Consider the following 15,724-nt stretch of genomic DNA (forward strand, 5'->3'; position numbering starts at 1 on the left):
GGTGGACGCTGTCTATCCTACCAAGAGGCTGGGCCCCAAAGAAGTATGCTAAACTTCTCCTGGTGTAACACCGGGACACATTCAGCAGTGCCTGCATGTTGTCTGCTTTCATTCCAAGCAGCAGAAGAGGGGGTATATCAGATTTCAGCTGGGCCTAAAGCAATGGCCGAAGTTAAGGGGCAATTAGGCCTCCTTTTGTTGAAGCATCCTGGCTGGGAACTATCCCAAGCCACACACCTGAATGTAATGGAGGCGAAACAAAGGTGCACAGCTTATCACTTCAAAGGTATTTAAAATAGGCATGCTTTTGACTTTGTTTAGCCCTTCCATATAGGAGATATGCGTGCACTGTCAGAATGTCAGATGTGTTGGTCTATCTTAGTATTTACACAAATAAAAATTTATACATTTATATACCACTGTTTTGTTTTATTTCTTTTATTGCACCACTCATCCCAATGCAGGGTGTCAGAGTGCCTTACATCACATGTACACATTATACATTAACAATAAATCATATGTGTGTGTAAACCCTTGAGTATGATGTGTACATAAGACAGTGAGGGTTACAAGGTGTAGGAGACAAGTCCTTCGTAGCTGACTGGGTAATATTAGAAGGACTACAATTTATGAACTGCTATTAACAAAGGGATCCCAGAGTTAAAAGCAGTGACCCACTAAAAATCTGTCATCCGTGTGTTACATCATATGCTTTGCAGGAGACATATTAACCATCTATGCTACTTTGATTCAAAACTGGGACTAGATAAAATACAGATCTCTTCAGCAAATACATTAAGCTCCAGAGTTATCGTACCATTATTATTATTCCCTGAGATTTAGTTGGCACACAAAGATCTCTGCACAAGGTGCCTTAACCCCATAAAATATTTTAAAATGCAGCTGTTGCACCCAATTAAGCAGACCAGATTTAGAGCCACATTTCTCCTTGTTTCTTGTTTTTTTTGCAGGATGTAAAACAATGAATGTATAAGCTGAAGCCCAGAATTGCGTCAGGGTAGCCACCCTTTTTTGGCACAACCAAAACGCAAAATCTAATTTGTTAAACATTGTAGTATGCTCAAATGTATTCATGATAGACCTGCTAAACATATGTGTGAGGTCTTAAGATCTGATGTCACTTCTTGTGATGTAACTTAGTGTGAAGTCATGGGTTGTGATGCCTCTTCCTGTGATGCTATGTGCATTGTCACACGCCATGATGTCACATACTGTGATTTCACGTGCCATGATGTCACCTACATACTGCCTAACTTGGATAGTCTCCCCACTTCTTTTTTTAGGACTTGTGCCCTGCCAAAATTCTCCTGAGTGGAAAAAATATATGAATTGGAAATAAAGCTGTTGAATTACAGGCAGGGAGAGAAGATAGATAACAAACCCTTCCAGTTCTGAGCAAAGAACTGACTCAAAGCCCACTATATGTGTTTTTGAAACAATAGGTCTGGTCATCAAACAGTTAAAGCTGTCTGTCACCAAGGAAACGGAAAGAAAATAGAAAAATAGTACATTTCTTCTACAAAAATAAACTTAACTGTTGCCACTCAAACTAAAGTTAAGGTAGTTTGTTGAGATTTTTAAGAAATGCAATAAGTAAAAATAAAATACATTTGAACTATTAAATATGGGACAGTAATATGAACCAGTTTCTTTTAGGTTCATGTATGGAATAGCAGAAACCTCTAGTATAAGGCACTGTGACCACTAGCATCTGCAATCTGAATCAAAGGAACGATGGAAGTAGGGGAAAGCATCTTTATAGATGTGGCAGGCTCAACCACCAATGGGGCTCCTGCCTGATGGCAGGTGACATCTAAATTTTGGTCTTGAAGTCCTGAGACTCAGAGGATGCACTACCATCATAGTTCCTCAAGGAAGGCCCGGCTACTGGAGACAGATCAGTCTTGCAGTCCTCATTTCTCTCACCCAGGGAGCTACAACTACACTTTTGGAAATGTTACAGTGAAGTGGAATTCTACCAGGGGTGACTCCTTCGGAATGGGGGAGGAGCATCGCCCCACTTGTCAGAGTCAGTCAGAAAAAAAGAAAATCATCAATTTATTTTCTGCTGGCTGACTGACTGACCTGATCAATCAACCAGGGGTTTGTATAGCACGGCTAGTCACCTGTGAGGGTCTCAAGGCGCTGAAGCCATTGTAGGGCGGGGCGGGGCCGGATCATGTCAGGGTGAGGAGAGATGGGCACTGTAAAGTGTGCATGTCATCTTAGGCTGGCCAAACAGACATGCACACTTAGGTTTCTCCAACCCAGCCGGATTGGAGAAACAGCACAGACTCCCAGGCACTGTCTGAGCGACAAACCAGGCAACTCAGGCCAATCCTGGTGCTGCTCTGATGTTAATAAGAGCAGCGCTGGAATTCGGTGGGGAGTCTGTGCCCCAGTGACTGCTGGGAGGAGAGGCGGAGAAGTGCACCGAGGCTGGTGGCATCAACAGGTATGTTTATTAAAATTATGTATTATTCCCCTAATCCCATCCCCCCCAATTTAGCTATGTGGCAGTCACCACTGAATTCTACCATACTGGGGGCACGTTTTACTTGGAATTGGGGCACACATCCCTCAGAGGTCAAATTATAAAAAATCTGTTCAGTTCGTTTGGGGGCTGAATGTGCCCAGTCCCCTTGATAAGCCTCCCAGGGAAAGTAATAGCCTAGTAGAAACCAGAGATTAATTCTGGTACCATTTTGTTTGAACATTGTCTGCACCCAGGAGCATAATTCCACCACCAGGAAAAGGAAAATCACGGCTGAGGCACTGTTGTAAAGGGTGTGAGTCTCCTCTAGCCAATGGTGAACTTGTCAGGGATCGTGGAAGTTAAGCACTTCATACGGGATTTTCAAATGGGGGTTGCCCTTCTGGCTATTGGGTTCCAGCTCCACTCTCAAGTAGCAGCTACAGGGAAAGGAAAAGCCCACTGGATACCAGGGATAAATGGTGACTACTTGTACATGACCTCTGCCACATAATTCCACCAGTCACATAAGTAATGCTAAAGGAAATGCAACATTGGAATGAAGAAAGAGTCCCATTTCCAATGGTGCATTTCTCAAATCGATTCCTGCTCATGGATTGTGAGAGGGCTGCGTTTCCTGGGCAGGAATCCAACCACAGGACTATGAGGGATGTTTGTTTTGAGGCTTGGCTCCCACTTGACTTAGGGGCTAATGCATTGGGGAATCAATCAATCAATCATGGGCATTTGTATAGCGCGCTACTCACCCGGAAGGGTCTCAAGGCGCTGGGGGGGGGGGTCTGTTACTGCTCGAAGAGCCAGGTCTTGAGGAGCTTCCTGAAGGAGAGATGATCCTTGGTCAGCCGGAGGTGGATAGGGAGGGAGTTCCATGTCCTGGCTGCCAGGTAGGAGAAGGATCTTCCCCCGGCGGTGGCTTTGCGGATGTGTGGTACGGCGGCGAGGGCGAGGCTAGTCGATCGTAGCTGGCGTGTGGGTGCGTAGAAGGTCGGGCGGTTGTTGAGGTACTTGGGGCCCAGGTCGTGGAGTGCCTTGTGTGCGTGGGTGAGGAGCCTGAACGTGATCCTCTTGCTGACGGGGAGCCAGTGCAGGTCTCTCAGGTGGGCAGAGATGTGGCTGTGACGGGGATGTCCAGAATGAGTCGTGCGGAGGCGTTCTGGATGCGCTGGAGTCTTTTCTGAAGTTTGGCTGTGGTTCCGGCGTAGAGGGTGTTTCCGTAGTCCAGTCGGCTGGTGACGAGTGCCTGGGTGACCGTCTTCCTGGTTTCAGTGGGGATCCATCCGAAGATCTTACGGAGCATGCGCAGGGTGTTGAAGCATGATGACGAGACGGCTTTGACTTGTCTGGTCATCGAGAGGGAGGAGTCCAGGATGAAGCCCAGGTTGCGTTCATGGTCCGTTGTTTTGGGGCTGGTGCCCAGGGCAGAGGGCCACCAGGAGTCGTCCCAGGCGGAGGGCGATGATCCCAGGATGAGGACTTCCGTCTGGTCTGAGTTCAGTTTCAGGCGGCTGATCTTCATCCATTCGGCGACGTCTTTCATCCCTTCGTGTAGGCTGGTTCTGGCGGTGGCGGGGTCGTTGGTAAGGGAGAGGATTAGTGTGTGTCATCGGCGTAGGAGATGATGTTGAGGTTGTGATTGCGTGCGATGGCTGCGAGAGGGCTCATGTAGACGTTGAAGAGGGTTGGGCTGAGTGATGACCCTTGTGGTACGCCGCAGATGACTTCGGTGGCCTCGGATCGAACAAGATGATCCACTCCAGTGCCTTCTCTCGGATTCCGATGTTGCTGAGGCGCTGTACTAGGGTGCGGTGGCAGACAGTGTCGAACGCTGCAGAGAGGTCCAGGACGATGAGGGCCGCTGTTTCCCCGTTGTCGAGCAGGGATCTGATGTCGTCAGTGGCTGCGATGAGGGCGGTCTTGGAGCTGTGGTTGGCTCGGAAGCCGGACTGCGAAGGGTCGAGGGATCCGTTCGTCTCGAGGAAGGCGGCAAGCTGTCTGTTGACGGTCTTTTCGATGACTTTGGCAGGAAAAGGGAGGAGCGAGATGGGGCGGTAGTTCTTGAGGTCGGTGTGATCCGCTGTTGGTTTCTTCAGGAGGTCGCTCAGCTCGGCGTGCTTCCAGGACTCCGGGAAGGTGACGGTGTTAAAGGAGGTGTTGATGATGTCCCGGAGTTGGGGTGCGATGATGGAGTCGGCCTTGTTGAAGACGTGGTGGGGGCAGGGGTTGGTTGGTGATCCGGAATGGATGGTGTTCATCGTGCGGGTGGTGTCTTCGGTGCTGATCGGGGTCCAGGCGCATAGGGTGGTGGGGGGGGGGCGTTGGTTCGGAATCAATGGGACCACGTCTGTTCTCCAATTCAGAGAAGGGAAAAGACCACTAGGCATCAGGGTTGAGTGTCAGGTAACATTTTTCCCAATGCAGGCCATTCCCTGGGGTGTAACACTGCTCCCCAGACACGTAAGAAGGTGGTAGAGGCACCATTGGAAAGAGCTGTTTCTTCTTCTACAAATGTACCCTTCCCAAGTGCAACTAGGCTGATTCTTCCTCTACAAATGTACCCTTCCCAAGTGTAACTAGCCCTGGAAGACCTCAGGACCTGCTTGGCCTCTCGACTTCTCCGTGAGTGCCAAGGAGGAGCTGTGTGCACACCCCCTTCCCCCATAGCTCCTTAGGACCCTCCCGGGTGAGTAGTTGCGCTTAACAAACCCTTGATTGATTGACTGATTGAACTAGTAAATCTTCAACTGCTACAGACTTTGTGCCTATTTTGGAGTTTGGCAGATGGATTACTCTTGTCACAAACATGATGGATATCCCGTCCTCCTCATTATAAGTGCATTATATCCTATGGCTTTTAAAGTACGGCAGGCGGATGTATGATGTTACAACGCATACAGTCACAATGCATACCATCACAACGAAACTTTTACAATGCAGGATCCATTACAACACATGCCATTACGACGCAGCTGCTATTACAACGCATGCCATTACAACGTAAGTATGGGTAAATATTTTTTTATTTATTAATGGGAATGTAATAGTAGTGTAAGTGTTGGATAGTGTAGGGGTTAAAACTACTATTCTAACTCCAGGGGGGTGTAATAGTAGGGTAAGTGTTGGATAGTGTAGGGGTTAAAATTACTATTCTAACTCCAGGGGGGCGTAATAGTAGGGTAAGTGTTGGATGGTGTAGGGGTTAAAATGTAATTAAATACTTACCCATACTTACGTTGTAATGGCATGCGTTGTAATAGCAGCTGCTTTGTAATGGCATGCGTTGAAATGGCATGCGTTGTAATGGATCCTGCATTGTAAAAGTTTCGTTGTAATGGTAGTGCGTTGTTTTAGTTGCGTTGTAATGGCTGTTTTCCCGGCAGACAGATGTCCATCACATTTATGAGAGATTAACCCTCTGCCAAACTCTCAATCAGGCACTTTGTTTATATTGCTCGAATCATGCATGGTTTTATGGTATTGCCAGTGTTGGGGAAGTGAATGTATATTGTCCTGAAAGACAATAAGAGTGAAAGCACCATGCTAGTGTGTATTCATAACTTTACACTGATGAACAATGAATATTTAATTCAGATCATAGACCTGTTTTAGTATTCACTAAAGATAATTATCTATGTAGGAACGTTCTTACAGTTCAGGGTATTTCGGTCATCTATTACAAAAGGTTATTCTGTCTTTCATCTCTAGGAAGTTATAGCATTTTCATCAAACTCAGAAAGTAGTTTGTTCTGGTTATACTGAGATTGCCACGAGGTGTATCATATGTCGTAGCAGAAATAGTGAGCTGTACCAAGATAGACAAAGAACTGAAAGGGTTATTTCTTGCTGTAGATATCAATGCTTCCACAGTCCTGGTTGAGCCCAGCAGTAAGAACAGGCAGAGTAAATATATTTAGTGACTCTGTTTGTCTCTCTCTTGTTTCATTTTCCTTTTCCCCAATCTATTCCTGACCAACATAAATGCTTTTGCTTGGTCAAAAGCAGTCCAGGGAAGTGTGCACCATAGCACTACTGGCACAGCAGGAAAAAGAGAAATAGGTGACAAGGTTTTCATTTGAATGTTTTTGCACTAAATTCCAATTACATCCATCAGTTTCATCAGGACGTAGCGATATATTGTTTTTGTTGATTGTCCAAAAACCTGTGATTCCTAGAGCCATAAACTGAGCCACACCTTACAATGGTGTTTAGTGCAAACTGACCATGCATCACTTCAAAAGGAGAACTATAAATAACAAGCATTTACAATGCAATGGTTTCGCCTTTGGAAAAGTTTGAGCTATTGGCATTGTAAATGACAAAATTTGTATTTATGTGTTGGTTTTGAAAACAGATAAATAAATGGCATTGTCATTTACATTGCCATTAGCTTAAACTCTCGCAAATGTGAGACCTATTGTACCCTACGTACGAGCTCAGCAGACAGCAATTACTACCACACACACACACCCAGAGCCACACAAACACACCCAGATCCAGCCACACACACACACCCAGAGCCAGCCACACACACACACCCAGAGCCACACACACTCCCAGAGCCACACACACACCCAGAGCCACACACACACAGAGCCACACACACACCCAGAGCCACACACACAGATCCACACACACACACACACACTCACAGAGCAACACACACCGACAAGAGCCACACACACACCCAGAGCCACACACACACCCAGAGCCACACACACACACACACACACACCCAGAGCCACGCACACACACACACACCCAGAGCCACACACACCCAGAGCCACACACACACCCAGAGCCACACACACACCCAGAGCCACACACACACACACACACACCCAGAGCCACACACACACACACACCCAGAGTTACACACACACAGAGCCACACACACACAGAGCCACACACACAGAGCCACACACACAGAGCCACACACACAGAGCCACACACACACATCACATTTTCATAATCGTTCGCTATCACAAGAATTCTTTCTGAATCCAAACGTGTTTGCATGAAATAAGTGTGTATTAATGTGCATTATTTGAGAATAAGTATAGTTTAAAAGAAAAAACAAACATAACATTAAAAATCCTGTGTGCTCTTTAAAGTTAGACACCAAAAACCGTATGGGAGTGTTACGTTAGGCTTTCCAAGTTCAATTGCATATTAGCTTTTTGCAGGGAGAAAAATACTTTATGTTCACTGTCATTCATCGGTCACAGCATTGCACAAGACACAACAGGGAAACCTGGCGCAAAGAGCTGATAAAGTTCCTATTGTGTACCGTTCCATAATCCCTCCTCTCTTCGCTTTTCAGACAAAATACATCATTTGACAGGTTACTGAAAGGAGGTCTTGGTGGGAAATTATGAATAATATGTGGGCAGGAACACAGCAGGCACGTAACAGCACGTTGTATCAAACTACAGAGTCATAATGCTTCTCGGCAGACACTGCGGCAGAAAGGTTAGGTAAAATAATGAATCACAGATCAAATACACAAGTCTGCAAAAACGGAAACTGTGCCCAACGCATCCGTGGTCAAGAGTCACTGCGTGACACAACTGCTTCCACCTTCAGTTCAATAAGCGTGGCAATTAATGCTCGGATGAGAAGGGAAACGTTCAAAACGAAAAATCACAAGGAGTATTCTCACCCTACAGCCCTGTAACTTTTTCATTCTAGGATTAGATTAGAATAATCATGTATGTGTGTGTATATATGTACGAGCCGTAACTACGAATGAAAAAGAGTAACATTGCCCAACGGAGTGCTGGATTATTGCTGCGCGAGCAGTGGTTTTGTGCGTATATATATGTACACACACATACATACATATACACACACGTCAAGTACACCTGTCCCCCCAAATGCTTCAATAATTAAAAGTACAAAGCGGAACGGAACAGGGTCACCATACTTGTACGATAGCTAAGCTGGCTTGTGTGTGCAATGAGAAGGCCTCTAAAAAAGGGGGTGGTGATGGACGGAGCATCTGAACCAATCAAACACTCACACCCAGTCAACAGATCTGGGTTTGATCTATGTAACTGGGCACGGGTCGAGTCTCATATTTCTGAGGTCAAAAAGAAGGGTTACCGTTAAAGTTAGGTAACTTTGACACCTGTTGTTTACAGCACTAGCAGGCCACGATCAGTAGCAGGGAGTAAGCACTATGCAAAAACATAGAAACATGGACAAATCATCTCGCCATGTGCCAAAAAGGAAGTTATATCATTTCAAATATGGGGAGGAGTAAACAGGGCAGGTCAAGATACGTTCTTGTGCTGTCAGGGCAGAAACCTACCACGTGCTTAGTCTCTCATGCGTTGGGTGTGGGCCTGCCTAGGGTTTGAGTTTGAGAGTCCGCCTCCCCCCTTTTAGATCAGAGGCCACCGAAGTCATCTGCGGCGTACCACAAGGATCATCACTCAGTCCCACCCTCTTCAACGTATACATGAGTCCCCTCGCATCCATCGCGCGCCAACACAACCTCAACATCATCTCCTACGCAGATGACACCCAGCTGATCCTCTTACACGAAGGAATGAAAGAAGTAGCCGAGTGGATGTAGAACAGCCGTTTAAAACTGAACTCAGACAAAACGGAAGTCCTCATCTTAGGTTCATCCCCCCCTGCCTGGGACGACTCATGGTGGCCACCGGCCCTGGGAACCGCACCCATACCTACGGACCACGCACGTAACCTGGGCTTCATCCTGGACTCCTCCCTCTCGATGACCAGACAAGTCAACGCCGTCTCATCATCATGCTTCAACATCCTACGCATACTCAAAAAAATCTTCCGTTGGATCCCCACCGAAACAAGAAAGATGATCACCCACGCACTGGTCACAAGCCGACTGGATTACGGAAACACCCTTTACGCCGGAAACACAGCCAAACTACAGAAAAAACTCCAACGCATCCAAAACGCCTCAGCCAGACTCATACTAGACATCCCCCGCCAAGCTCACATTTCCGGTCACCTGAAAGACCTCCACTGGCTCCCCGTCAACAAAAGAATAACGTTTCATCTCCTCACCCACGCACACAAAGCCCTCTACGACCTAGGACCTGAATGCCTCAACACGCGCCTGTCCTTTTACACCCCCACCCGCCAACTACGATCGTCCAACCAAGCCCTCGCCGTAATTCCGCGCATCCATAGATCCACCATGGGGGGAAGATCCTTCTCCTACTTAGCAGCCAAAACCTGGAATTCTCTCCTCACCCACCTCCGCCTTACACAGAACCACCTCTCCTTCAGAAAGCAAGTATAAACTTGGTTATTCGATAAGTAAAGTACCCACCCTCCCTCAAGCGCCTTGAGACCCTCTGGGTGAGTAGTGCGCTATACAAATTCTTGAACTTGAACTTGAACCCAACTAGAGCTTGTAAGCCTTTGGGAGCATGAGAACGGATTAGGTTGCAAACTCCTGCTCATAACGTCTGTCCTCTTTCAGCCCAAGGGAAGGCGAAAATATATAGTGCAATTTTTGGACAGGTTGCCAACCTTGATTACTCTTCTTTATCAATTCATGAGATGTATTTGTGCAGCAGGACGCAGTATGATTGCTTTTTATAAAAGGTGCTAGGCTACAGCACATTAACAACTCTCATCTGGCATCTTTGTACTCGAGACAATTCTTCATGTGACAGCATCTCTGCCTTGCACATGTTGCATATGGATTACTGGTTTTCTCGACTACCATTTTTGGTGTACATGCACATCGAACTCCACAGCCCCCGTGGCTCGCTCAGTGCTATGTTTTTTTGTTTTTTTTTGTTTGTTTTTTTGGTTAAAAACTTTTATTGAGCAACAAAATCAAATTTACAGAGATGGGCCCACAACCGCACGGGCTGGCCGCTAAGATCAAGGCACAGTGTGATAAAGACAATGGTAGCCACTCCGGTGGTCCGGCACAAATCGGATACAAGATGTCGCCCACACTATGAAACAAAATAAGGCATTTTTCATTTTTATATATACAAAAAAATCAAACATCAAAAAAAGGCGAATGCATACTAAACGGAGTCAGCCCAGGAGGGGGAGGGGAAACCCACTAATCAAGAATACGGAGTCATACTCAATAGGATAAGGCAAGGTGGGGGGGCAGCGGGGAGGGCAAGCAACCAAAGGACAATATACGAAAGTTCAGGAACGCCGGCCTAGGGAGAGAAGGTAACATCGGGGGCCTCAACCAATGGAGGAGTACAAATGTCTCCACGATAGGCGTTCCACTGACTCCAGATCTTCGCCCATGCCCTAGGTCTGCCCCTGGCTGTGTAAACGGTCTTCTCGCGGAACATAGACCAGTCCATGTTTTCTTCCCACATGGAAGCAGTGGGGGGCCTGTGCGAGCCCCAAAGTTGCGCTATGTCCCGCTTCGCAACCATATATCCCAGGGTCGCCCATCTGGTCTGGGCAACCGAGTAGTCGGTAGGTTCCCACACGTTCAACAGGCATCTCCGGGCCTCCGGCCCCAAAGCAACGCCAGTCACATCAGCCATTACCGCAAGCACCTCAGACCAATAGGCAGCCACCCTCGGACACTCCCAAATAATATGAAGAAATGTAGCACTCATCCCACAACCGCGCTTGCATAAACCATCCGGGGAAAAACCCATCACAACCAAACGAGGACCCGTAACATACACCCGGTGGAGGATCTTGAGCTGAACCAAACGGAGACGGGCAGGGATGGCGACCTCTTTCGGAGAAGACAGTGCCGACTGCCAATCCTCGTCATCCAATTCCAGCCCGTCACCGACCCAGGCCTCCCTGAGTCGGACAAGCAAGTCAGAACGATTGTGAATCAGCTTCTTATAAATCAAGGAGATAGTGCTATCGGGGAGATGGCCATCCAGGATACGATCTTCGAGGGGGGAAGACTCGGGGATGGCGGCACCAGAAGCCATAACAGAAGCGAGGGCATGATGAACCTGCAAATATCGAAAGAATTCCCTATCACTCAAGTCATATTCAGACCGAAGAGCCTCGAAAGACTTCACCGCTCCATTCGTATACACGTCACCCACTCTACAGATTCCAATCATGTCCCAGCGGTCAAATCCCTTTGACGTCCAGAGACATCCCAGACGTTCAGAGGCATAAAGCGGAGTCGCCAGCGTCACTCGATCATCCCATCCCAGGCTCACATTCGCCGCGCGCCACACACTAACCGCAATCCTGGTCGGTCCCGTAAGATGGCGCCCAGCCGACCTAGAATAAAGCGCTCTATTAAAATCCCCACCCGGCAGTTGGAATCTATCCATTTCAAAGGCTGGATCCCGACCCGGGGAGTACATGGAGTGGTTAATGGCGGATAGTTGGGTAGCCCAATAATATCTTCTGATATCAGGAAGCGCCATGCCCCCGTCATACCAAGGGATGGTGAGCTTCGCCAGGGCAATGCGTGGACGCCCGTCCCAAATCAGTTGCCTTTGTAGACTCTCGACCTCACGGAAATAAGTAGCGGGAATATCATCATAGGAATTCTGGAGTGCGTAAAGGAATCGCGGCAAGGACATCATCTTGAAAAGGGCGTCTCTACCCAGCGGCGACAAAGGTAATTTACGCCAGCGAGCGACGTCCAACCTCAGTCTAAGAAGCGGGGAGAGGAGATTATGTTCAAACCGGAGCGATGAATCCCGTGTAATAAAAATCCCCAGATATTTGAAGCCGGATTGAACAACCTGGATAGGAAATCTATTTGGCAACGGGGGCAGATCACCAGAAATAACATAGATGCAGGATTTAGCCCAATTAATAATCAAACCGGAGTTTTTGCCAAACGAGGTGAGAACGTCGAATAAGACATTTAAAGATTTACGCGGGGAAGTAAGGTAAAGAAGAATGTCGTCCGCGTAAAGCGAAACACGGTCTTCAAAGTCTGGGGACCAACGTATACCCTTGAGAGAAGGCTCCCAGCGAAGCCACGCAGCCAGCGGCTCCAACGCGAGAGCAAAAAGCAGTGGAGACAAGGGGCACCCCTGTCTGGTCCCCCTACCGAGAGAAAAGGGAGCAGAAACTCGACCGTTAACCACAACCTGCGCCAGGGGGGTCAGTGTACAGCAGCTTCACCCATCCGATAAATCCCGGGCCAAAACCAAACTTCTCAAGAGCTGCCCAAAGGTAGGGCCACTCTATCGTATCAAAGGCCATCAAGGCGTCCAATGAAGCCAAAATGGCCGGCTCCGTCAGAAGCCCCGCCCTTGCAATGGCTCCGTGGAGGCGACGCAGATTAAGAGCTGTGTTACGGTGCGGGATAAATCCGGATTGGTCCGGATGAATCAAGTCACTAATGACCGTTAGGAGGCGGGTAGCCAAGAGCTTGGCTAGAACCTTGGGCTCAACATTTAACAGGGAGATGGGCCTATAGGACGAACAAAGATCACGGGGCTTACCATCTTTAGGAATGACAACGATCGTAGCCAGGCGCTGGTCGTAAGGGAGAGCACCCCGCTCAAGGGACTCTGAAAACATGGTACGAAGATAGGGTGCAATCTTGTCAGGACGCAGTTTGTACAACTCAATTGGCAATCCGTTCGGGCCCAAAGCCTTGCCCGAACGGAGAGAGCGAATCGCAGTCGCTATTTCGTCTGTAGAGAACGGGGCCTCCATAAAGACCCGTTCCAAATCAGAGAGGCAGGGCAAAGCTATGTCGCGCAACAAGAGGCGAGAGTCGTCTGCATCACGTTCCGACACTGGGGAGTAAACCGAACGAAAATAGTCCGCAAAACATTCCACTATTTCAACTGGGTCCGTCACTCGCACACCATTCAAAGTCTGGATCACAGGCACTACTCGATTCGCCCTCTCCTTCTTATCCAACCAGGCAAGCAATTTGCCCGCTTTGTCCCCAACATCATACAACCGACCCTGTTGCTCTCTAAACATCATTTTAGCCGCATCTGTGACCAGAGACTTATAGGCAAACTGCTTCAGACCCAGGGCATGGAGTTTGTCATGAGTAACAGTTGATTCCAAGTCAGCCTCCATCTCAAGTATTTCCATCTCAAGATCCACCACCTCCCGGTTCCTCGCCTTCTTGGTTTCAGCAATGAGAGACAGGGCCTGCCCGCGAATCACCGTCTTAAAAGCCTCCCATAGGGACACCGCAGAGGAGACAGACCCCTCGTTGTCTAGAAAATAGTTATCCAGGGACTTAATCAATAGGCCACGGGTCCCAGGGGAGGTCAGGTACCAAGGGTTGATAGGAGCCACCCGGCCCGCCGCCTCCACCCCCACATCAAAGCAAAGCCAGAGCGGAGAATGGTCAGAGATGCCCCGGGGAAGGTGTCTAATCTCCCGAACAGCCGAAGACTGTGCCGCTGGCATGAGGAAGTAATCCAGTCTAGACAGACTCCCATGGGCCCCAGAATGGAAAGTATATTGAAGCTGGGCGGGGTGCATAAGTCTCCAACAGTCCACCAAACCAAAAGTATCCAAAAAGCCACCCAGCCACAATTGGGCCGAAGGAGTATCCCTCGGGGGGTAACGATCACTCAGACCGGAGAGAACAGAGTTAAAGTCACCAGCCATGAAAAGAGCACCATCAGGGAGTCCCAACAGCATTCGGCCCAAATCGGAGAAGGTGGAGGTCTGCAGGCCGGGGGGCACATAGACGGTAAACAGAGACAGGGTCCGGCCCTCATATCGTCCCACGAGGACGGCGTAACGCCCCCTATCATCGAGGATCACCTCATCTATCGCCAGGGGAAGGGAGGCCCGGACAAGGATACCCACCCCCCTGGAACCCGTGGTAAACCCCGAGTGCGCCACAAGACGATAGCCCCACCTATTCATGGCCTTACAAGTATTACCCACCAAATGCGTCTCCTGCAGAAAAACAATATCGGGAGACAGACGTCGCAAACATCGCAACACCACCCCCCGTTTTATACGATCCCCCAGACCATTGACGTTCCAGGAAATAAACCTCAACCCGCTACCCCCCATCCCACCAAGCAATGCAGGAACCATCCCCCAAAGAGCATGACATTGAAAATTCCATTAGCAAGATAGAGTCGCCTTGAAAAAACAAAACACAAACCTCGAACACCCCACCAACCCACCCCCCAACATCCAAGAAAACACCCCCCACCCTGCACCCCTGCAGTAAGCAAAAAAGCCACCCCAACATGCAGTGTGCCTGTCGCCCGAAAACCCCCGTTCTACAAAAAGACCCCGGAGGAGGAAAAGGCCCCTGTCCCACCCGCCACCCCGACAGAAAGAAGGAAGAAAAGAAAACACAGAAAATAGAGGCACTCAAGTACAGAACCCAGGAAGAAATCACATGGTACGGAGACAGGGGACCAAACAAGAAAGTCAACTTTCTACGCCACCCTCGGCACCACCCGGGTGCTCGGTGGGCTCAGTCAAGTGGGGCCGGTCCGGCAGAGAGTCCAGCCAGTCATTTACCGAATCAGGCCGATCAAAGAAAAGGGTTCGTTCATTGTGCTTAACTCGCAGCCTGGTAGGAAAAAGCATGGCGTAACGCAGTCCCAAGTCCCGAAGACGCTTCTTTACTCCACGGAAGCCCATACGCTGTCTCTGCACAAGCTGTGAGAAGTCCGGGTAGAAGTTCACCGTGGCATTTTCGAAGGCCACCGGGCCCTTAACTCGCGAGGCCTGCAGGATAGCGTCTCGGTCCCTATAGTGAAAGAGTTTTGCAACAATGGGCCTCGGCGGGGCGCCCGGCTTGCCCTGGCCACCCGGAACTCGATGGGCACGTTCCACCGCAAAGAATTTGCTCAAGCCAGATGGAGAAAGGTAGTTTTGTATCAAGTCCTCAACCAGGAGATCAACAGAATGCGGTTCGGGATTTTCCGGAACACCAACCACACGCACATTACAGCGCCGTGCTCTGTTTTCAAAATCCTCCAAACGCTGAGTCATGAAATCATTCACCTTTCTGAGGTTGCCGATCTCCGTCTGTATCTCCGAGACGTCGGCCGTGAGACTAGATGACTTGAGGTCCAATGACTTCACCTTCTCATTGGTTTTAGATAAGTCAGCCCGAATCAAGTTCACATCAATAGCCACAGTATCAATTTTGTGGGCCAGAGCTTCATATTGTTGACCGATGGTTTCCCTCATGCCAGAAATGGCGCCCATGATGTCCTGCAGGGACGGCTCCGCAGAAGCCTCCGAAGGGTGTCCAACCGCACTCGGGCCAGGCAAGGCGGCTCCAGGGGACCCTTT

Source organism: Lissotriton helveticus, chromosome 12 (genome assembly GCF_964261635.1).
Source record: "Lissotriton helveticus chromosome 12, aLisHel1.1, whole genome shotgun sequence".
Lineage (NCBI taxonomy): Eukaryota > Metazoa > Chordata > Amphibia > Caudata > Salamandridae > Lissotriton > Lissotriton helveticus.